Source organism: Stylophora pistillata, chromosome 14, assembly GCF_964205215.1.
Source record: "Stylophora pistillata chromosome 14, jaStyPist1.2, whole genome shotgun sequence".
Taxonomy (NCBI): Eukaryota; Metazoa; Cnidaria; class Anthozoa; order Scleractinia; family Pocilloporidae; genus Stylophora; species Stylophora pistillata.
This window is the reverse complement of record NC_142532.1, coordinates 9,614,269-9,639,878: the sequence shown is the minus strand read 5'-3', so window position 1 is coordinate 9,639,878 and position 25,610 is coordinate 9,614,269. Positions and strand designations below refer to the sequence as shown.

Here is a 25,610-nt window from a genome sequence, read left to right as displayed (position 1 = left end):
GGCAACAACTATTAAGTGGTCGGACCCAAAGGTGTAATGTCAATGGCAATCTGTAGACTGCCAGCACTGTCACTTGTGGCGTACCGCAGGGCAGTATTCTGGGTCCTTTACTTTCTTTAATGTATATTAACGATCTCCCTAACTCCCTGCGGGATGCTGCGCCGAGAATGTTTGCTGATGACACCAGTATAACCTTATCCGCAAAAACCGCACCAGGCTTGGCTTGGGACGCTTGTCTCAAGATGACTGAGATAGAGCTTGAGTTGTTGAGTGATATCAACATGTTGCATATGTTTGAGAAAGGTATTCGTGGTGGTATCTCAATGATTTCAACAAGACATTCTCAAGCCAACAACAAATACATGGGGGCGAGGTTTGACCCTGCTCAACCTTCAAAGTTTATTACGTATCTCGATGCAAACAACCTCTACGGTTGGGCGATGAGTAAGAGTCTGCCGACGCATGGTTTCAAATGGGTCAGTGAAAAAGACTTTGGAAAATGGGAGAATTTTCCCTGCATTCTTGAGGTTGATCTGCTTCCTGTCAAAGATGAACAACACGATCACTTTAACGACTACCCTCTCGCTCCTGAGAACTTGTTGATTGAGAAAGTGAAAAAGCTGGTCTGTACCTTTTATGGTAAAAAGAAGTACATCATTCATCACGAGACTTTGAAGCTTTACAGGAGTCTTGGAATAGAGATTGGAAAGATTCACCGCATCATCAGGTTTGAAGAGAGTCCTTGGATGAAAAAGTACATCGATTTGAATACAGAGTTGAGAGCCAAGGCTGACAACGATTTTGAGAAGGACTTTTTCAAACTCATGAACAATTCTGTATATGGCAAGACGATGGAGAACATTCGGAACCGAGTTGATGTGAGACTTGTCAACTCAGAAGATAAGGCAGCAAAGTTGGTAAAGAAGCCCAACTTCAAACATTGTACCATATTCTCCGAAAATCTATGTGCAATTCATATGAGAAAGACTCTAATTGAATTCGACAAACCGCTATATCTCGGAATGAGTATCCTCGATATCAGTAAGACATTGATGTACGACTTTCACTACAACTACATCAAAACCAAGTATGGAGACAAAGCAAAGCTTCTCTTCACAGACACAGACAGTCTCTGCTATGAGATTCAGACTGAAGATTTCTACAAAGATATTATCAATGATGTGGACCGTCTGTTTGACACGAGCAACATTTCGAAAGATCATTTTTCTGGAATACCAACCGGTGTAAACAAGAAAGTTATTGGAAAGTTCAAGGATGAGGCTGGGGGAAAAATCATTGAAGAGTTTGTTGGTCTGAGAGCGAAGCTTTACAGCTACAAAATGTTTGATGATGGAGATGAGAAGAAGAAGTGTAAGGGAGTAAAGACAGGAGTGGTAGAGAGTACCATCAGCTTTGATGATTATAAGAGGTGTCTGTTTGGCGGTGGAAAACAGCTTCGGAAAATGAACACGTTACGGAGTCGAAAGCATGTGATGTATATGGAAGAGATCAACAAAGTCGCCTTGTCCGCAGACGATGACAAGCGATTCATTCTTCCAGACAGAGTTAACACACACACACTGGGACATTTTCAAGAAGATGGTACTGATGTTGTTGATGAAGAATTTTAACAGGAATTTATCCAGTATTTATTCAGTATAAATTTATTTTCATTAGAATTGATCCAGAAGGGCTCTTATTCAAAAATAGAATAGAATAAGAGCCGTTTCCGTTAAGTTATGGTAACTTAACGGAAATTAACAGAGATTTAACAGAGATTAGCCGAAATGCGCCAGAAATACCCTCTAAAATTTGACTGAAATTAGCCTGGTATTAAAAATTTTTTAAAATTGAATTTATTTCATTGAGAATGGAGCTGAGGGGCTGTTCATCAATGTGCGGATAGTTTATGGATTTTTTCTGGTAATTTATGGGAATTAAACGGGATTTGACTGAGATTTGACGGAAATGCGCCGGAATTGGCATATATATAACTACTGTCGGTAGCTGATCTTAAACTAGCAGTGACCTCTGAACTTAACAACCTTACCCGTTGGCTGAGAACCAACAGATTAAGTTTAAATGTGGCGAAAAGTGAATTAATGATAATTGGATCTAGGCAGAGATTGAATGCCCAATGTGAGGAGACTGATATCAATATTGACGACAAGACGATCAGGAGAGTTGATCATACTAAATCTCTGGGTCTTACCATTGATGCTCAACTCTCTTGGTCTAAACGCGTTGACGAGGTCTGTAAGAAAACCTCTTCAGCCATTGGTTAATTAAAACGTGTAAGACCTTTTATTTCGAAGGATGTTGCAGTTCAAATTTATAATGCTTTAGTATTACCACATTTTGATTATTGCAGCCCGGTCTGGGATTGTATGAGTGGCTATTTGAGTGGCAAATTACAAAAATTACAAAATCGCGCAGCCAGAGTAATAACTAAATCACCTTTTGATACGAGCTCCAACCTCCTTCTAGCGATGCTTAAGTGGGAGAAGCTGTACGTACGTCTCTTCGTCGTAAAAAAACAGAATGCTTTAATTATGTATAAAACATTGAATGAACTTGCCCCAGAATATCTTCAATGTCTCTTCCCTCAACGCCATGTTAATGATTATAACTTAGGTAATCTTGAAGGAAAAACTCTCGCTGCCCAAGCTAAATACTAATTGCTTGAAACGAAGCTTTTGTTATAGCGGGGCTTGTTTGTGGAAGAACTTGCCCTAAGATTTGAAAAGTGTTGGTTTTGTTGGGCAGTTTAAACGGGGTATTAAGAAGGTATTTGAGATATCGGATTCCCACACGGCAATCACGTAAAACAGTTGTAATAGTTTTAGTTTTTACCTTTAGCTTAGCTGATGATTCTCCATTTATAAATAAAGTTTACATTACATCACATTACATTACATTACATTACATTACAACTCAGTAGGACATCTCCCCACTGGTATTGGGGAATGTGATTGTATCTCAGCCATACTAACATGTTACATTGGCTAACATGTTACATTGGCTAACAGTGGCCCAACAGATTTATTATAGAATTCTACTTTTAAGCTTAAAATCATGAAAAGATATGGCACCTATTTACTCCAGGAACTTTCATTGCATTACATTCCTCACCAACACTGCCCTCCTCTTGTAAATCTTTAAATGCACTATGAGGAAGACAAATTTTTAGTCAGTGTTTTATTTAACTTTTAATATCTTATAGCACTGACACAAACGGCATACTTGGAACATGAGGTATGCTCGATAACCAACAAGTTAAACAGTTAGATGTATTACATCATTTACTTGGGAACAAATTGAAACTGGTTGAGGACCTTGACCAGAGCATTTTGTTGTTATGTGAGGTTGACACCATTCAAAACGAAATAGAAGATTCAGAGAAGGTCCTAGAAAGGGTGGTTGCAGGTCAGAAATTCATACAAGATGCTCTAACAAAATGGAAGAATGAGTCTAGCACGCAAGAAAACCAAATTAATCCAAGTCAAGGTTTCCCCCGCGTAGTTCCAAGAACAATGTATGAACCAGTGCTTCAAGCCAAAGTGAAGTTACCCAAGTTAATCTTACCGAGGTTTAGAGGAGATGCTACTAAGTAGACTAGCTTTTGGGAATCGTTCAAGTCAGCAGTAAGTACATGAAAATGAAGCAATTTCTCCCATCGATAAACTTAAGTATCTCAATTCCCTCCTCAAAGGCCCCGCATCTCGAGCAATTCAAAGTTTATCTTTGAAGAAAGCGAATTGCAATGATGCAATCGAAATTTAACATGAGAGATTCGGAAGAACGCAGCAAATAATTTCCGTGCACATGGAAGAACTGTTGAAATTACCAAGCTGTTCGACACCTGAACATTCCAACTCCTTGAGATTTGTGTTCGACAAAATCAGCGTACACATTGCAGCTTGCCTTCGCTGGGCGTTGCCTCTGATCGATACGGCAGTATACTAATTTCAGTGACTATTTCTAGGTTCCCCAATGAAGTTTGTGTTGGAATTGCTAGAGAAATGAAGAGTACTAGCTGTTTGGAAAAGTGAAGAACTGATGGACGTAATCAAGCGAGAAGTTGAAGCAAGACTGTTAGATACTCTGAAGAAACCAAACTAGGTCAATTTTTAAGCACACTATTTTTATTATCATTATCATCATCTCCCAAATGGCAATGGTGCTGCCACAAACCATTGGGAAGAAAAGCCAGCGCAGAGAAAGAGAAAAACCAAGTGGAGGGATATAAGAGTCAAGGCTTTCAAGAAAGTTGGAGAAACAAGAAAAAAAGTGGCCCATAAAAGAGGAGAAAAGAACAAGGAGATCTGGAGCAGATGTAACAAGGACACACTCGCACGTGATTAGATGTGAGTTAATTATGTAACTTGCGCGGATCGTTTTACACAATAGACAATAGGACCTCGTGTGTGCATGCATGGACTCCGGCTACGACCGATACTCGTTGTAAGTGAACTCAAGGGTACTGATTATTAAACGTGATCAACATAAGCTTGTTGCATTCGCTTGTTACAGCAGAGACCATGGTATATCAGAGGGAGAAGTCGGAAAAAGAATTCAAAATCAGGCAAGAAGAGTTCGAACTTAAAAAAAAAGAGCAGTGTGCCAAAGAAAAGCAGCAAGAGGAAATGACACAGCAACTGATTCATCAACAGTAGCAGCAGCGAACAATGTTTCCTAACCTCCAGCAGCAGCAACATCAGCAGCTTAGCCAGATGCAAATTACTATAATGCAGCAACAACAACAACAGAACCAGGCACTAGTGGCTGTGCTGCAAGAGCTTGCCAAGAAGCAGTAGACAGAATAAATACATGTTAAGTTTAGTTTAAGTTGATATACTATGTATTTGTTGTAGTTCAATTTTATCCTTGTTTCAATTTGTGTTTTTCTTTGTTTTAAACTCATTTTCATATGTTACGATACACAATATTTAACCACAACTTATACCTTTATCATGCTCAGAAGAAAGCACCATTGTTTGTTGTTCTTTATTGGGTTGAGATAATTACAGAGTTCATATTCAAAAGTAAGAATTATGGTTGTTAATCTTTCTTACCTAAGTATGAGAGGAAGTTCATTGATGACCAGAAAAATTGGCCAGAAGTTTTGCTTGTTTGATGACTTGAAAGGTGAAACACCGTCAGTATTGAAAGAGGAGGAGATGTTCAGTGGTTTGTCCTTGCCAAGTAAGAAACCAGGCTGCATAAGTTTACGGTACTCTTGTCCAATGAATATGTCACAAATGTCGTTGCTGGCAAGGAAATCATTCTCAAATCGATATCCCAGCAATTTGATAAACTCTGCATCTGTTTGAGTAACACCAGCAAGATTTCTTAGACGTCAATTAACAATCAGATTTCGTATCAATTCAGGGATGTCATATTAAGATAACTGACTTCATATGTTTTATAATTCAATACATTTTTCCTTCCTTTTTTTGACCTACAAATAACTGCCTACAAGATAACGGTCTGTTCATGCGAGAAAGTACCGTCTTTGCTATAAACGTAACTGTAACCATATGCTCTTGTGTGAAAAAAATAAGGTAGATCGTTATCCTGAGCCGCCAGAGAGTGGTTAAAATATGATTATGTCCAATGATGAAACAATGATTCAACGCCGTTATTCCAAAACATTGTGATTTGTCAGTGTATCTGCCACAGCATTCGGCTTCGGCAAATAATTGATCTGCTCGCCAATGAAAAATCACATTTTGCTCAACCTCATCCTATAGTAAACAACCCGCCACAATAGAAACAGAAAAAAAATTTTAACTCGGAAGAACTTTACAGAGGATACAGATTAGAAATAAGGAAACTAAATTAGACAAAGCCCAGTTCATTTCATTTACCTCTATACAGCTGACACAAACATTTGCGTAAGTCGAGCTCCAAGAAGTATTCCGTCTTTTTCTTCGAATTCTGATAATTAGCTTTTAAGCACTGTGCTTGACCGTTCCGTATTCTACCGAGACAGTTCCCATAGTATGAGTGCCTAATTGGTGCAGGTTCGCCAAAAAGATCAGCAAAATACTTCTTGAGCAAGTATGCAGAGGCGACAAATTTGTGATCATCAGGCAGTAAAGCACGTAGCACTTTGACCAAATTGATCAGAGCTTTTCCGGAGAGCTGATGTCTTAAGCTAAAAAGCATCACTAAAATCAGTGCACCGAGTCTTGACACTCTAGCGCCATTGTATAGCGGTATACTGTCATCCCTGATATCTTCATCGTTTGTTTCAGGGTTGCTTGTTTCATTGTCGTGTTCGCTGTCACATTCGCTGTCTGAGCCAGATTCACTTTGGTCTGCTTCACCCTCGGATTCCTCTGAACTGCTTTGAGATTCATCGCTGCAGGTGACTGAATTGCTCTCCACATTGATAAGAAATTTATGGGGTGCCGTACAGGACAATATTCTGTGCCCAAAAATTAAAATGCAACAGTTAAATATATATGGCATGGATCAAATACATATATAAATATAATATATGGGCAACATATATATGGCATGGACCAAGTCAATATATGGTACTGAATAAATAAATAGATGACATAGGACAAAAGTAAGAAAAATATATACGGCTATTGTGCCCATTGTCAATTTGGTCAGCGGAAGATTGATAAAAATAAGACGGCGGTCCGTGACAGGATTGATGATTTAGAGCAATTTTTCGAGAGCTCAATTCCATCCCTTTTTCGTCCAGCTCGTAGAAATCTTCACTCTGAAAACATCAATGTCTTGGAGTATTTTGAACGCCGATTAGATGATCATGCGTGCGTTGTTAGGTGTTTCATATTTGAGTGCGAGGTGCAAAGCACTGGCGAAAGCTTACTTGAGCCACTTTATCTCTTGTACGAAGAAATCATCGGCTTAAGAAGTCAGTTTCTAAATATTTGTTGCATGCTTCGAGGCTCCTCCACTTTGAGAACGGCTAACTTCCTGAATTCCTGCTCCCAGCAGAAACTGCTGTTTGAGTTGAAGTTTCAGGGTTTGAACTTGAACTATCGGAAGACCTAGCTTGAAAGGCTTCTTTGAATTGAGGATGATCAATAATCTGGCGAACAAGTAAGTCGACAGTGGGAGTAGAGTTCGCCATAATTATTCGATTCCTCGATCAGATGCCAAGTTTTCCCGCTTTCCAAAATAACGCCGCTGACCAAAGCGATAACGGGCACAATAGCCGTATATATTTTTCTTACTTTTGTCCTATGTCATATATTTATTTATTCAGTACCATATATATTGACTTGGTCCATGCCATATATATGTTGAACATATATTCTATTCATATATTTATTTCATCCATGCCATATATACGTAACTTTTGCATTTTATTTTTTGGGCACATAATATTGTCCTATATGGCACCCGATAGAAATTTGAGAGACTCATCCACTGGATCATCTGATGACGGATCGTTTTCATAATAATTTAAACAAGGCACATTGTTAAACACACCGCAAGAATATTGAGTACTTGTGTCCGTCGGTGATCTTGCGATCATTGAATCCGAACTCAAAACGCTATCCTGTCTGACTGTTTTGCTTCTCCAAGTTGTAGTTCTCGGAATTTTTACCTCTTTGCAATAAACCCAAGCTTTCCGTTTCTTTCTATTCTCCGCCATGTTGACAAAACTGGTGAGTGAGAACAAGTAATCAATTTGAGCGCGAAAACAAGACAATAACTTGAAGCGGTAGTCCTGGGTCGAGTTTCGTGGTTGGACAAACCTCACACGCTATAGCTGTACGCCTTCAGTTAGCGGTGCTTTATGTATCTTGTGGTCATCATCTGAGTTTCTCCTTTCGCAGCGGCTTTTCGGATTGATAATGCAGCGTCCTCAAAGAAAAAGATGCGCTCCTTCCTGGCTGAAAAGGAAGCCTTTCATTAAAATAAGGTTTACTCAAGACGGAGTGACAGAAAAAGTGACCGAATCTTGGAAAATCAAGCTGGAGGAAAACGTTCAAGCACTGATGGCACTGATCTATCTAATTATAGTTTTCACGTTGGCCAAGTAGTTTCGTGCTACTGGAAAACAGCAGATGAGATGGAAAGAAACTATTTTGAGGCAAGAGTTACTGAAGTGAGGAACGATTCGGTTCTTGTAGAGGACATCCTACAAAGCCGCCGGGAGCCAGATGAAGAATTGGATGTTGAACTGGTAGAACACATTGGAGGTAAGACAAATTTCATGCGACAGTTTCATTGATCGCTTCAAGGCTAAACATGCTTAGTCCTACATGTAATTGAGCTTACTGCTTGGACTTGGTTTTCAGTTTTCTTCGTTAACTATGCTGAAAATGCAAAGATCAGCAAAATACTTCTTTTGTGAGTATGCAGAGGTACCAAATTTGTGACCATCAGGCAGTAAAGCACGTAGCACTTTGACCAAATCAATCAGAGCTTTTCCGGAGAGCTGATGTCTTATGGTCAGCTTATGGTCAGTTTACAAACTAAATCATTGCTTTCTTAGGTAAAGATGATGAAGCGTTTGGCGTTTGATGTCCATTTCACAAGTTTCAAAAGCTTTATGGTTTAACTTTATCATTGAAGCTTATATATAACTCAAAGGAGAAAGTACTCAAGGAGGTTTAAGTTTTAAAAAATCAACCTTGTGACAGTTCGTAGAAAAGCTTCAATTCAAACTAGAAATATTTTTTGGCATCTCAGATGCGGAGGTTAGTTCCACAAGAAAAAAGAAGCGGTCCGCGAAAAAAGATGTCAAAAAGACCGCCAAACGCCGAATTGAAAGGCCAACCAGTAGCATCGACAAAGAGGTAATTATAAAATCCGCTTATTGTATTCTTAAGAAAAGAACTAGGTGAAGGAAACTAACTTACGTCAATAAACATTAAAAGTGAGTAAAAAGGCAAAGTAATCAAATCAACCTTATAGAAGCCTTTGTCAAGCAAATGATCATTTTCATTTAACTATCACATCCCCAATTAACAAAAGAATTGTCAATGAAAAGTAAAGTGAATAGAAGGCAAAGGAAATTAATAAAACTTTACTTCATTTCAACCAAAGTTATGGTCAGTTTACAAACTGAATCGTTGCTTTCTTAGGTAAAGGTTGCTAAGCGATCAGCAAACAAGCAAAAGTCTGAGGAAGAAAATGCCAAACAGGAAGACAATTTAGAACAAACAAGAGAGTTACTGAAATTCTCGGATGAAAACATGGTATGAGCACATACGTCTTACAGTTATGGCTATATATAAGTAAAAGTCTGTTTACGAGCCTAGTGGCCCATTAGGCCGGTGCTTAACTCCGGTTTCCGTAGCATGAAGCGACTAGGAGTATTTCTACTCCCCCCTGGATGGGATGCCAGTCCCTTGCAGGGTTACCCCCAGCATTAAATTGCCGGTATCCATTTATACATTTGGGTGAGGAGTCGCACTGTGAGAATAAAGTGTCTTGCCTAAGAACACAACACAATGTCCCGGCCGGAGCTCGAACCCGGACCACTCGATCCGGAGTCGAGCGCACTAACCATGAGGCCACTGCGCCTCCACTATGGCTATATATATTAACTATAAATAGATGCATTTAGCAGTGTACACATGCTCATAAAAGGTTCTGAAGGATACTTTTCAATGTGATTACGAGAAAATGAAATGAAACTTAAATCTAATTCATTTTAATCCGCAGGATATGCTTTTCGACTTTATGAAGCAAGTAAGGTCTTCCCTGAAAAGCCTTGAGGATAGGGTTGCTGAAAATTGCCAAGTCTGGAGAGAATTTTGAAAAAGATAGAAAAGAAAAAGGTATGTAAAGAATATTTGACCGGTTAATACTCTTTTTACAATAATTTGTACTGAAGCTGTCAAGTTAAAATAATGAGCAAGAAAGTACATCCTGAAATCATGTGAATGAAAGGATTATATAAAAAGCAAGCAAACAAAATGCTTCTACCTCAACTACATAGCAGAGGATTTCAAAGCTGAAATCTGAGGAATGCAAAGTAAGATTCCACATATTTGTTCACAAGGAATGAAACAAATGTCCATCCTACATATTCTATGTCCACAGGTTTTGGTTTTCACAAATCAGAGATACTTATGGTATATAATTTCAAGCTATTTTGACCTTAAATTAATTTTTGTTCATAAATGATAATTATTGTAGGATCGTTCACTCCCTGTGCAAGTTTTTGTAAATAAATCTGGTGACAGCACAGAGATACCAGCCTCACCAAGTCTTTCACTGAAGAGTTTTAATGGTTGCAGCCTTCCCAACCTGTGCTCAACTCCCAAATCAAGAACTAGTGTGCAGCCATCAAGTACTCTGATAAATGATGCAGGGATTGATGATAAACAGGATACTAAGAACGATGCTGACTACCTTGAAGATCAAGATAGCCTCAGTGAACCTTCATAAGACAACAATTCAGCCATCATTGAAACAGAACCTATACATTCTGAGAATGACATGGGTATGTTTTCTAAATTAAGTATAGAATTAATGCATATTAAGCAGACATGCACTCAACAATTCATGGGCAGTATAATTATTGGTATATAACAATCTGAATGACTCATAAATATTTTCCACCTGTCTAATGTATACAGAAGTTTGTCCATCTGACAATATATAATTCTTATAAATCTTCATCTTCGTTTGTTAAATTAAAGTAGCAAAACATACACATTATCATGGATGGCAATCAGAAAACTTTGTTCTTTAATTTTCAAATTGAGTGAACTCTGGAGAGTGGTGGTGGTAGGAAGGAAGAAGAAGCTTATACGTACCACAACCAAAGTACTATGATAAAACATGCGGAATTAAGTAGCCAAACAATAACAATTAACATTTCAAGTCTGAGCTTTTTCTTTCTCTTGACAGCAATCATTGGAGACCCCAAGTTAGGTGTCAAAACAAGTAGAGAGTGTTTTGACAACACTGTCAAGCACTCTCCTTCAGCTTCAGCAATTGCTTTGAATCTCTTGGAGAACCTCTTTCCAAAGGAGATTCAACGTATATCTAAGATAAAGGGGACAAATGGAAAAACTCCTCTTGATGGAATGATCCTGGCAGCCATAAAAGTTAGCAACCAACTTAGCATGTACTTTGTATTTACCAGTAGAGCCCCCTTTAGGTCTATGACTTCCCTGATGTCTCCTTGGTTTGTATACAAATACATTGCTCCTATAAGCTACATAATTATTAACGTCTTTAAATTTAAATTTTTTCCCCTTGTTGCTGATTTAATTATTACAGTAATTCTAAAGACTAGTTCACATGCAATAGCTATTTGTAAATGTCTCATTATCAGGCTGTAAAACTATCATAATAATTAAAGTAGGATGAAAAAGTATAAATCCTATAAATATTAAGCATACTGGTTTAGTTATACACGGCAGCAATGAAATTAATCATGTCCTTTATATTGCATATTTGTCCCTCGATCACCAAGTTACTGAATCTCTCTATTCGCACTGGCAATTTTCCTGAAATATGGAAATGCTCGAAAGTGGCTGCACTTTTCAAAACTTGAGATAGGACAGATGCGCCAAATTATCGCCCAATTTCTATTCTGCCAACGATGAGTAAGATACTGGAAAAAGACGTCCACTTCCAATACTATTGTTACGCGCACGAATGACCAACAAATGTCCGCTAACAAAGCATATATGAAAATAGACTCCCGAGTACGATATATGGCACGCAACAAAAATGTAACAACAAGCAGTTACCCATTTTAACTATTATTTAATTAGTTTTACATTTTCTAATTTACTTAGGTTAAAGATCAAGTTAAGCAGTTCATAAAGCAGGCTTACAATCCTTCATGCCGTGTAAGTGTTCGTCGTCTTGATCAACTTCCAATTCCAACATCCGCCGACTGAAGACCACAGCGCTTAGCTTTCTTGATTTATCGCATTCTTTCCTTGTACACAAACTCTTCCGAAGGACTCCATAGTAAACTCTGTACTCTCTATCTTCTTCCTCTCTCGACTATCGTCTTTTTCATCTCTTTCCTCTCTCCGGATATCGCAAGGTCAAAAGGTCATAGCCTCGTCACATCATAGCTTCCACAACTTCAGTCAGCAAGCCACGAGGGTCAGCCCTCGGGCAAATCTTTTTTGTATATCTCACAAGCCAGCTTTTATACATTTAATTTAGTTATCTAGAATGTTCTATTACTATTTATGGCGTATTACAAGTTGTACTATTTTTGGAAACTGCTGAGTCACATGAAAGAAGTTTCTGGAATATTACAGATTATAGATAATTCTAGAAAAGTCTGGGATTGCGTGACAGAATCAGTAAAAATAATTCGATCCTCATAACACCCTCCCCCTTCAGCAAAAGAAAGTTTAGCCGAAGGATGAACTTTCTTGGAGTAATCCTACAATACATCCTATGCCCTAAAACCGTGATTACACTATCACTTCTCCTTACATGACTCGTGATCACAAAAGATCACAACAATACTAGCATTCCTGCAAACAATGGAAATATCATCCCAACACATTGATCAGTGCTCTCTCTCTCTAGAGCACTATTAGAAACTCACAATACTTCCTCTCGCACTACCTCAATGACTTAACTCGTCACTCTAATAACTTCGCAAACAGCTTCGGACTTTGACCACCTAGGTCCTCAATACAACCTTTGAATCGCTTCAACTGTAAATTGTTTAACTCTGGGCATACAAGCAACGATAACTGTCAATAATACTGGATGGTTCAAACTACAGGGTGAAATAGTTCTTAACTACATTCTTACGAGGATCACCAATTACTGTAAGTAACTGCTCATGTCACTACAATAACAAAAGTACGAAGCGGACAGAAAAGAAATAACTAGTAGGTAATAAAAGATTTTCCCAGACAAGGAAATGACTGCGAAGCAGCGAAATGACTCGCGGACAGGGAAATGTCTCCCGGACAGGAATTTTTTCCCGGACAGGCCCCCAATTTTGTTACGTGCACGAATGACCAACAAATGTCCGCTAACAAAGCATATATGAAAATAGACTCCCGAGTACGATATATGGCACGCAACAAAAATGTAACAACAAGCAGTTACCCATTTTAACTATTATTTAATTAGTTTTACATTTTCTAATTTACTTAGGTTAAAGATTAAGTTAAGCAGTTCATAAAGCAGGCTTACAATCCTTCATGCCGTGTAAGTGTTCGTCGTCTTGATCAACTTCCAATTCCAACATCCGCCGACTGAAGACCACAGCGCTTGGCTTTCTTGATTTATCGCATTCTTTCCTTGTACACAAACTCTTCCGGAGGACTCCATAGTAAACTCTGTATTCTCTATCTTCTTCCTCTCTCGACTATCGTCTTTTTCATCTCTTTCCTCTCTCCGGATATCGCAAGGTCAAAAGGTCATAGCCTCGTCACATCATAGCTTCCACAACTTCAGTCAGCAAGCCACGAGGGTAAGCCCTCGGACAAATCTTTTTTGTATATCACAAGCCAGCTTTTATACATTTAATTTAGTTATCTAGAATGTTCTATTACTATTTATGGCGTATTGCAAGTTGTACTATTTTTGGAAACTGCTGAGTCACATGAAAGAAGTTTCTGGAATATTACAGATTATAGATAATTCTAGAAAAGTCTGGGATTGCGTGACAGAATCAGTAAAAATAATTCGATCCTCGTAACACTATGACTTTCTAAATTCAAATAACCTCATTTCAAACAAACAATTTGGCTTCCGTTTTAAACTGTCTACAACATCAGCTCTCGCCAGTTTTGCAGATGAGGTCCTACTGCATATGGAGAGTGGAGAACTGTGTGGTGCAGTGTTCTCAGATTTGACCAAGGCATTCGATACCATTAACCATAAGATCTTGTTATCTAAATTATCGGCTATCGGTGTCTCGCCGAGCACGCTACAGTGGTTCAAGTCCTACCTGAGTCATCGTAAACAGCGGACTTCCTGTGGTGATGCTATGTCTGACCCGCTCCCGATGACATTTGGGGTGCCACAGGGGAGTATTCCTAGACCGCTTCTCTTCTTGGTTTATAATAATGACCTTCCTCTGGTTATAAATAATTGCAAGGTGACTTTGTATGCTGATGACACGGTCCTATACTACTTTGCTAAGTAGCCACACCTGTTGGAAGAGGCACTGAATGATGATCTCTTGCAAGTTGCCCAGTGGCTACATGGAAATAAGCAAACTTTGAATCTTACTAAGACGAAATCCATGATTATAGGTAGTAATAGGAAACTTGTTAGTATTTCCTCTTTCTCATTATCTATTTTTGACACTGATATAAATTCTGTAACTAGTTTGAAATATTTGGGAGTTACGTTGTCCTCAACTTTTACATGGTCCAACCATGTTGAGTATATTTCATGTAAGGTTAATAATAACCTTGGTCTTTTACGTAGGATTAAGTATTATTTACCTTATAATGCTCGGTTACTTTTTTATAATAGCTTGGTGCGGCCTATTTTTGATTATGCTGATTTAGTCTGGGGTGTCAAGGACAATGTCACACTAATAAAGGAATTGCAAATTCTGCAAAACAAAGCAGCTAAGTTGATATTAGATAGATCACTTCACTCCTCATACACTGATGCATTAACAGTCTTGAGATGGCCAAATCTTGAAGAGCGTAGGAAATATCATCGATGTATATATGCATACAAGTGTACTAATGGCGAAATTAATAATTCTTTGGTCATTGCCAGATTTCATACCGTGGGAGACTGAAACTAGTTAAGCACTTTGCCGGACGGAAGTGGAGAAAAAAATCAATGGCGGTGGAAGCGAAAAATTTTGGTATAGAAGGATTCAAAAAAGCTCTTCAAGAAAATGATTCTCTTGAATCCTTTGGCAGCCAAACATTAGCGAAATTTTTTCAAGAGCTGCAAATTAAAACATCTGGAACGAAGAAGGAATTGATAAAACGATTGCTTCCACTTAAAGACGAAGACTTATTTGACAGGAGGGTAAACAGCATTTGTAAAGAATAAAAATTTTCAACACCTCTTTCAAGGGAGGATATTCCACCACCTACAGCTGGATGGAAGTGCGACAGTCTGCTTTTCCCGAAAGTTCAAAAGGAAGTTATCAAAAAATACCAATAGTCCAAACGGCAGGGAATGATAGAGCAGTTTCGAAAGGTTCAAAGAATGTTCTCATCAAGAAGAATGAAAACTATAAAGGCTCTCAAGGATGGCAACAAACTATTCGTCAAATCAAAGATTTTAAAAAGCTTTTCATCGGAAGTAACTCGGACAGCTACTCTCCTTTTCGTCAACAATATTCCTCTTAAGGGTTTTTGTGAGTGCCCGGTAGGGAAATGTGGTCTTTGTTGTCATGTCATTGTAATACTTCTTCAGCTCGAACATTTGACACATTTTAACGAAATCTTTTTGTCGTTGACCTGTACTAAGAAATTACAGAAATGGCACCGACCAACAAAATGTAGCAAATCTAAAATCACGACTGCTTGTCATATTCGGTTAAAATACTTTAGGAACGCGAGATCAGCAAGGCAAGTGGTTAACATACAAAGAAGACAGAAAAAGAAGATTGCTTCTTCACGGGAAAGGTTGACTCTTGAGGAGACCAAAGTGACTGGCTCAAGAGAGATGTTTCACAAATGAGCTCTAAAGTATCAGATGGGATATCAAAGTGTACTGTGGACGTATCAAATCATTTTCTTCAGACATTGCAAAAGTATGGAATCAAACAATCTTGGTTGTATTCCCACCTATCATTCAGAAGTGCTTATTTAAGTGAAATTATACACAAAGAGCATGACTATGCAAAGAAAATGCTCACTAATGATGAAAGTATTCTAACACCAACATTTACAGCAGAGAGTGAAGATATCTGGCACCGTGCATTGCTTACTTCAAATGCCAACAAATCAAACAAAGATATAAGCACTGATTATTACACTTCTACAGACTCAGTATGTAATGAAAATTTCTTTTGTCCTGAAAAATCTCAAACATTGCTAAATTTGCTGACAGAGTCACAGGATAAAATCATAACTGTCAAGATCCCAGAGTTAAAAGAAGTGAAACCCAGTTTAAGAACCAACCAGTACATTGATGTGGCTCAGGGTACCCCAGAGTGGCTGACAACCCGTGTTGGAGTAATTATTGCCAGCAAATTACCATCTCTGTTGGGATTCTGCTGAAACAAGGAATTTGATTCATCGTGGTTCTGTATTCCTAATAAAGTAGATGAACGCATCTGCAGACCAAAGAAATTTAAGAACTTTTAAATAGGCAACAGCTATGAAAAGGAAGCTCTTCAGAGTTTTTCTGAGCTTACTGGTAAGTTAAATTATTCACCTTAATTTATTTTTATTAAGCAAAAGTTAAAAAACACACGAGTTCTGTTTTCATGTCTAGTTTCCTGAGATGTGATGAATTTTCACTGTCTTTGCAGTCTGATAAATTATTGTCTCCAGGAAAGGTTCTACACATTCAAAAAGACAATCAAATTCAGTTTTTGTTAAACCAGTCATAAAAAAAAAATTTCTGGGGGAGTTGCTTGAACGATTGATAGTTACACTCTTTCATTTCCATTGCCATTTTCATTGCAGCAAGCTCCTGTTGATAATACTGTCAATTATCACTCAGCTCTGTTTGAAGTTTTGTGAACTCGTGATGCAAACTGTCAATACGGCTCCTTTTCTCGTCCAGCTCTTTCGTCAGCTTTTCAACTTGACATTTTAAAGCGGCATTTTCCTCATGAAGTTTCTCCGATGAAATTCGTCTTTTTTTGACTGGAGGCGGAGGAAGTGGCGCCCTCCTCGTAGTAGCTTTTCTAGGAGTACAGTTCACGTTGGACGACGTGGAAGACAGCAATCTCCTAGCACAATAAAGTTTTCGTTTCAGCTCGACAGTTGGAAATTTAGAGTACTCTTTCGCTATTTTTTTCAGCATACTCCTGTGTACAAATTACGTCTGGTAATTGATCTTTAGATTTTCTTCCTGTGCTCCAGTGGGCGCTGCAAATTACATGTTTCTGCCAGTTTACATTCTCGTTCATAAGAACTTTTTCGTAGCCCTTTCACAGTTCAGGGTCGGACGGTAACGTGTAATAAGTTACACCTTTTGTGCGGAAATTGTTTTTACATAAAGCACTGGCACAGTTCCAGTGCCATCCAGTGTTCTTTCTGTCCGCCATTATCAATATGGCGGCACTTCCGTCCGGCAAACAAGGAAACTCGATTCCAGTTTCCCAACGTATGAAATCTAGCAATTGTAAGAAAGAGTGATATGCACTCCTACAATACGCGCAATAACGATACTATAAAGCTACCCAAAATCAAATACAATTGAGGAAAACATCGCTCGCGGTATCACTGTTTCAAAGACTTCAATGAGTTAGAGAGAACTGTAAGAAACTCAGTAAGTTTGCCAATTTTTAAGAAGTGTCTTTTTCTGCTTTTTATAATTAAGTATTTTTTAAAATTAATTTTTGCAGTGTATATGTTGTAATCATTTTTATATTTCGATTTTAGCTCAAATTTCTATATTTTAATTGTATTTTTATATAATACACATCTAGTATTTAGGACCTCTATGTAAACCACTATTGTGATGGAGCTTCCTGGCCAACTTTGACGATATTATACAGTTCTAATTTGAAGTTTGTGAGCAAGATCATCGAGAGGGCTGTTGCAGTTCAGGTGAAGAACTATAGTACTGACAATGATCCAGACGAATCATTCCAGTCAGCGTACAAACACCCACACAACACTGAGACAGCCTTAGTGAAAGTACAGAACGATATCCTTTGTGCAACTGATGATAACAAGTGTGTTGCGCTCCTTCTGTCAGACATGTCCAATGCATTTGAGACCATCCATCAGACTTCTCTTGGATAGACTGTGCAATCACTTTTGTTTTAGAGGACAGGTATTGAAATGGTTTGAATCCTACCTTCCCAATAGAAAGCAGTTTGTGATGATTGATGGTGTAAAATCTGATGTCAAAGACCTTCATTTTGGTGTTCCACAGGGGTCAGTTCTTGGACCGATCCTGTACTCATTGGACATCTCCCCTTTGGGCGATAATGTATCATGGTCTCAAGTCTCACCTGTACGCTGACAACACCCAACTTTAATTTGCTTTTAGGCCCATTACAGCTGAGCAACAGTCATCTTTAGCATGTATAGAAGCATGTGTGAGTCATGTTGATTCCTGGTTAGTATAAAACAAACTGAAGCTAAACACAGGAAAAACTGAGCTACTTATTCTGAATGCCAGCCATTTCCCACACCCACCTATTGAGGCCATCCATGTATCATATGAACAAACAGTGGCTGTGGGTTCCACTAGGAACATTGGAGTTGTCTTAGATCAAGAAATGACTATTGTCGAACATGTCACTGCCACATGTAAAACTTGTCCTCTTCATCTTAGGAATATATCTAAAATATATTCCTAAGATATTCTCACAAAAAGACACTGAAATCTTAGTTCATGCTTTTATTTCCGCTAAATTAGAAAGTTGTAATTCATCACTCTATGGCCTTCCTCAATCTCTGATTGATCATCTACAAGCTGTCCAAAACTGCGCCACACGCCTTGTAACTTATTACAGGAAACATGATCATATCATGCCAATTCTCAAACAGTCACACTGGCTTCCAGTGTTCAGCTTATCAAATACAAGAGACTTCTGTTAACCTTTGAAGCCTTACATGGGTTAGCACCTTCCTATATAACAGAAATGTTGCAACCCTACAAACCACCAAGAAGTTTAAGATCTTCCTCTATGAGACTCCTGATAGTACCATCAGCAAAATTGAAGATATATGGCAGTATATCATTCTCATTTTTGCAGTACCTATAATTTGGAACTCACTGCCAGAACCCATAGGATGACATTTCAAATTTTAAAACTTTTAAAATATTTAACATTTTAAAAATTTTTCAAATTTTACAAATTTTAAAACAAATTTTAAGACTTGCTTATTTAAACTAACATCTTAATAAAAGTTCTGTTAGAATAATGCATTCGTATTAACAAAGATTTAGTAATACATAGACAGGTAAAAACGAACGATATAATATCCCGACGTTTCGGCGACTTCCTGACGCCATCATCAAGGGTACGAATGAAAATAAAATTAACAAATGCGAGTTCAAGAGTTACAACTAATTTGCATAGGGGAGGTAGCTACACAAATACTTTAGCACGGATAGAATCCGTTTGCACGTTCAAACTCGGTGTTAATTGTTTGATGGAAAGCATCTCGTTGACAAGACAATCGAATTTGTTTCAACCTCGATACAAATACATTCGTAATGAAAAATTCCTTGACGAAAACGCCTTCAAGCATGATTTCTCCGCTCTGCCTTTACGCTGTGGAGTCTCTGAATGAAATGGTTGACTTATTAAATACTCTTATTGATGAGTGTTTAGACAGACATGCGCCTCGTAAGAGCGTCAAAATAACCCGCCCCCCTGCCCAGTGGTTACATGCAACTGATATCAGACAGCCTCAAGCTGAGAGAGACAAACTAGACTGGATGCGCACAATACGAAGAGTGATGACTCATGGGCTGCTTTTAGGGCCCTCGGTAACAAGATTAAGGTGGTTATTGGTAAAGCAAAGAGTCCTTTTCTATGACGGCTCTCTCTTCAAAATGCCCTAAAGAGGTATGAAGGGTCATCCATTGTGTGCTTAACCCTGGTACCAACCCCCTAAGAGCCGATCCTGATCAACTCAACAAATACTTCATCGGCACTAACGAAAGGACACTGGGTAACACTCCGGATGCAACATCTGATCTTCTGGAGTTGGCAAAGTCATTACAAGAGCACTAGCAACGATCATTTAAGTTAGGTTACGTAACTTATGATGACGTCATGAAGGAAATACGCCACCTCCGCTCAGACTGTTCTACCGGTGTCGATTAAATACCTGTTAAATTCATTAAGTTAGTAAGTGAGCATATTGCCGTTCCTCTCACTCACATTATCAATGCCTGTATTACCTCTTTGACGTTTCCTCGAACTTGGAAAACTGCTCGGGTTTCACCCATCCAAAAGAAAGATCATCCACAGAGCGAGACAGATTACCATCCAGTATCTATTCTGCCGGCTCTTTCAAAAGTGTTTGAGCGGTTGGTGCTGAAACAATTAATTTCCTACATTGATGAGCTTTCTTTACTGGCACCAAGTATATCTGGTTTCTGCAAGGGCCATTCTACAGTAACTGTGCTGTTAGGCATTCGTGATGATCTCCTGCGAGCTATGAAGAGGGGTGAAGTCAGGGTGATGGTTTTTGCAGACTATTCTAAAGCCTTTGACACAGTTTGTTTTAAGACAGCTCTAACCAAGATGCACGCTTTAGGTTTTTCAAAAGAATTTCTTACTTGGATGGTTCAATACCTCTCTGATCGCCACCAGTTTGTTCAGATAGATGACAAGACCTCGTCTATCGAGACTGCACAGTTTGGTGTCCCACAGGGATCGATACTTGGACCTTTCATTTTCAACCTATATGTTTCTGATCTTCAAAAACACAAAAGTGTCCCTGTTACCAGTACGCGGACAATACAACTTTCTTCGTTCACTCAAAGGCGAAGGTCTTAGCTAATGGTGTCACGGAATTAAATATCACGATTGGGAGATTACTCATCTGAATCAAACCTTGCATTGAATGAAGCTAAAACAAAGTGGATGCTTATTTCCACCCGCCAGATGTCTCGAGCTCATGCGTTACACGATTATCACCCAGCTGTGAGCTGTAATAGGAAGCTATTAAAACGTGTCACCACAGCTAAGATACTGGGGGTCCCCATGAACGAACATCTAACATGGACTGACCATATGACTGCGCTTCTTTCATCTTGTTATGCAGCATTGGTGGTTCTTCGGAAACTGCGCAACCTCGCACCATACCATGTTCGCAAGCAGCTGGTGGAGTCATTAGTGATGTCAAAACTGGACTATGGGTGCATGGTCTTCTATCCCCTTCCAGAATACCAAATGAGACGTCTGCAAAGAGTTCAATCAACATGTGCGGGCTACGTAATTGGGCGGTATGCTGCTTTAGAGGACTTGCAGAAATTAAACTGGCTCCCAGTTATTGAAAGGAGAGACCTAGCTCTACTGAAAATTACTCATAAAGCCCTCTACGATGATGTCTGGCCTGATTACTTACGCCTTAAATTCTATACTGTCAACGCCTATAATTCAAGATCTCTTGAAGCCCCAAAGTTGGCTATTCCAACCGAAAGCAGCACTTTTCAGGACTAAGCAGCGAGATTGTCTAATACTATACCTGATAGCTTAAGGCAAGAGCCTGATTATAACAATTTCGTTAGGTTAGCGAAGAAGCTCATGTTCTCCGACGGAGTAAGCGTATAACTGATTAATAATAATAATAATAATAATAATAATAAATACGTAAATTGAAGCTCCCCCTGAGGGGCTTTTCAGCCACAATGTAAACTAAGTGCTTAAAAATCCCCACTGGCAGGAGGCAGACCAGTGGGCTAGTTACAGAGCGCAGCCGAAGAGTTGACCTAGGGACAACCGAGAAAAAATCCAGTGAGTGGCAGGGTGGAGGATTTGAAACCGGGACACCGGATTACAAGTCCAGCACCCTGACCACTCGGCCATGCCGCCTCTTCTGCAGTTACCATTATTGTTTTTAACCATACCGTTTTTTTTTTAACTGCACATATCTCATTCTAATAATTTTTTTTGTTTGATTTTTCTTTGTAATATTATATTGCAGCTACGTCAAGAGCCACCTTGTGGAAGTACTACTAATAAAGTCGTTATTACTATTATTATTATTATTATTATTATTATTATTATTATTATTTAATACAATTAACAACTAAATACAGGTATGGCTCTGACCTGAATCAAGCTTTTAAAAGACGTAAAGCCCCATCAGTACGTGTTATCAAGCTAATACCTTTGGCGGCCCCTGCCCTACACAACACGCACAGCAACATCAGCAGTGGCGACAACAACAACAACTCGATAGCTGGTAAGAAAGCGATGCTACCAAGCCTTTGCTTATTGAACGCTCGTTCCCTCTTTTCCAAGCTGGACGAATTAACAGCATTACTGGCAACGAAACCAGTCGACTTAGTCGCTATCACAGAGTCGTGGCTGCGTAGTGATATCGATGACAGCCTCTTGTCAATGAGTGCTTTCAATCTTTTCCGTAAAGATCGTGTAGCTGGCCGAGGCGGCGGAATCTGTGTTTATTTGAACAATGTGATACCTTGTAAGCGGCGTTTGGACTTAAAAAACCCGAATTTTGAATGCCTATGGCTTACTTTGCGTCCCAGACGCCTGCCAAGACCTCTATCTGGCATAGTTCTTTGTGTTGTTTATCATCCTCCAGGTCGACCTGCCGATAGTCACAAAGAACTGAATGACTATTTAATTAATACTACTGACCGTCTGCGTAACGAACACCCTGATCATGGTTTGGTCCTTCTTGGCGATTTCAACGATTTTGATTGCAGTAACTTGGTTACTCATCACAGTTTAAAGCAAGTCGTCCAACAACCTACCAGAGACTCTGCTATACTAGATCTTATACTAACGAACATGCATAATTTGTATAGCAGTCCAACTACTCATGCCCCGTTAGGCTCAAGTGATCATAACATCGTACTTTGGCATCCTAGCCAAGTGCACAGGCGATCCCCTGGGGTTAAATCCACTAAGCGCCTGGTGCGCCACTACCCTCGATCTGGAATCGACGCCTTTGGAAGATGGGCTACTACACATGAATGGTTCATCGACCTTGGACCCAGCCCGTCTGTTGACGATCTAGCATCCTCGTTTATTATCCAACTAACAGGCGCCATTGATCGGATCCTCCCCACAAAGACCATCAAGCTGCATCGAACAGATAAGCCATGGATAACTCCTAAACTCAAGCTCATGATTAAAGATCGACAGAAAGCATTTCACAGCGGCAACATCCAAACCTGGCGCTCTTTGAAATACAAAGTCCAGCAAGAAATAGCGAAGAGGAAAAAGTCCTTTTATGAGAACAAAGTACAACACCTAAAGAAAGATGACTGCCGCAAGTGGTGGAACTTTATCAACCAAATGTCTGGCAGATCTGAAAAGCCATCCCTTATTTCACTGCAGCGTGACGGGAAAATCATGAGCCAACAAGAACTCGTCAACAGTTTAAATCGATTTTACGTTTCAGTTAATGCGGACATACCGCCACTTGACAGTAATCTACTACCAGCTTTCCTCCCTGCTGAGGCAGAAGTCCCATTTGTGCAACCCCACGAAGTCTGCAAGAAGTTACTCGCCATAAAAGCCTCCAAGGCCCATGGTCCAGACAACGTACCCTGTCGCATTGATAAGGAGTTTGCTTACGAACTAGCTGAACCTATCACTACCATCTTTAACACATCACTCCGATCTGGTATTGTACCAGCAGCCTGGAAAGAATCTAAAATAATACCCATCCCAAAAGTACAACCACCTATGGATGAGGGCGACACCAGACCTATTTCGTTGACTCCCTGTCTGTCCAAAGTTCTTGAGGACTTCGTAGTTACATGGTTAATTGACGATGTCAAGGATAAAATCGACCCAAATAAGTTTGGGTACCTGAAGGGAACCTCAACAACGTATTGTTTACTGGACATGATTCACACCTGGCTTACGTACCTCGACTCACCCAGGCAACACCTCCGCCTTTGCTTTCTTGACTTCTCTAAGGCTTTCAATCGTATCGGGTACAACGTACTGATAGAGAAGCTTCTGGGCTTAGGAGTTCGCATATTTTTAATACCGTGGATAATAAGCTTCCTGACTAACCGTCGACAACGCGTTAAGTTACCTGGCTCCATCTCTGACTGGCTTCCAACAACAGCCGGCGTCCCCCAGGGAACAAAACTCGGTCCAATACTGTTCCTGCTGATGATAAATAACTTGAACATCTCTGATCCTGAATCCTGCACTTGGAAGTTTGTAGATGATGTATCGTTGTCTGAGGGGCTCGTAAGGAACAGCACCTCAACCATCCAAACAAGTCTCGATACTGTCGCCTCTTGGAGCTCCAGTAACTGGATGAAACTCGACGCAAAAAAGTGTAAAGAAATGCGGATATGCTTTCTCAAGGAACCCACAGAACTCCCTCATTTGAAGATCGGCGATCAACAATTAGAGCTTGTAACTGCACACAAAGTACTTGGCCTGGTGATTCAGAATAATTTAAAATGGAACAATCACATTGAAGCTACTCTCACCAAGGCTTCTAAACGCCTACACATACTCAGAGTACTCCGTCGAGGGGGTGTGGAGATGAATGATTTAACCACTATCTATATCTCCCTGATACGATCTGTTCTTGAACATTGCTGTGTGGTATGGCACCACGCCCTCCCCTCCTACCTTTCACAAGAGCTAGAACGAATACAGAAGCATGCTCTCAAAATCATAGTACCTACTTTATCTTACCTAGAAGCTCTGCATTTCCTTAATTTAAGAACATTAGTTGAAAGACGTAGTGAACTCTGTGTTAAAACTCTTGAAAATATCTCAAGAGGAGGGCCACTTTTTAAACATCTCCCGAAAGAAAGAAAGCAAGTGCATCAGTATCAATTGAGGAACGCTAGCAATTTTTCAGTGACTAAATGCAGGACCGAAAGACTACGCCGCAGCTTTTTCCCAAGGACTATTTTAGCCTTCAACAAATAATAGTTTCTTTTTATATATATTTGCATACCCACATAGTTGAATGTTAATTTTTAATTATTTAATTAATTATCTTGTATTTCTAAACCCATTGTAACCCAGTCCCTATCCACTCATGTAATTTTACATATTTGTTAAATAATTGTAACCACATTGTAATTCAGATTTTCTGCGAAAATGTGAGAAATAAACTTATCTATCTATCTATCTGTCTTATACCTTAACACCTTGCTTTTGAGTATTGTTTAACCATAGTTAACCATGTGTCTAAAGTTTTTTCCTGGAAAGACTTCAACTTTCCCTTGTGACGTCAACTTTCCTGCACAACTTCAACTTTCCTGCATGATGGACTTAAACATTCTGGCACCACTTACACATTCTGGCATGGCTTCAACTTTCCAGCATGACTTCAACTTTTCAGCATGACTGCGACATTCAGGCCAGACTTTAATTTTCTGGCATGACATTAATTTTCTAGCACTTCTTTTTCCTGATACTAATCTGGCTCGACCTTTAACTTTTTGCAGCAGAAGACTCACCACAAGAAGCAACATGGCAGGTAACCACTGACCAATGGGATTACTATTGTCTTTTTCACATTGCAGAAGGTATCAGTTTCACTTATTTTCATGTTTTTTTTTTTTGCATGCAGAGTACCTTGAATGGGTTTTGTTGTTAAGTTAAGGCGTAACTTGGGTTGTTATCTTTTCTGTTTTCAGCTAAGCAAAATAGCAAAGGCCCCACTTCAGGAACTCTGAGTGAATTAACCAGATTTTGAATGCCATTATCCTTACCTAAAAAGGCCCAGAAATGGGAAGGTAGAAGTCCATGACCAGCCAAAACAACGATCAAGTTTACTGAGTTTGCAGTACATTCTGAATAGGCATGCGTTAGAGTCATGGAAGGATGAAATAAAGTGAGTGAAGAAATATGATCCAAAGAG

At 39.2% G+C, this 25,610-nt stretch overlaps 2 pseudogenes; both read left to right on the top strand.

The window, feature by feature from the left end:
* The first annotated feature begins 6,745 nt into the window (after positions 1–6,745).
* Positions 6,746–14,092, top strand: LOC148716437 (uncharacterized; annotated as a pseudogene).
* A 656-nt stretch (positions 14,093–14,748) lies between these two features.
* LOC148716436 (uncharacterized) lies at positions 14,749–17,310 on the top strand (annotated as a pseudogene).
* Positions 17,311–25,610: the final 8,300 nt, after the last annotated feature.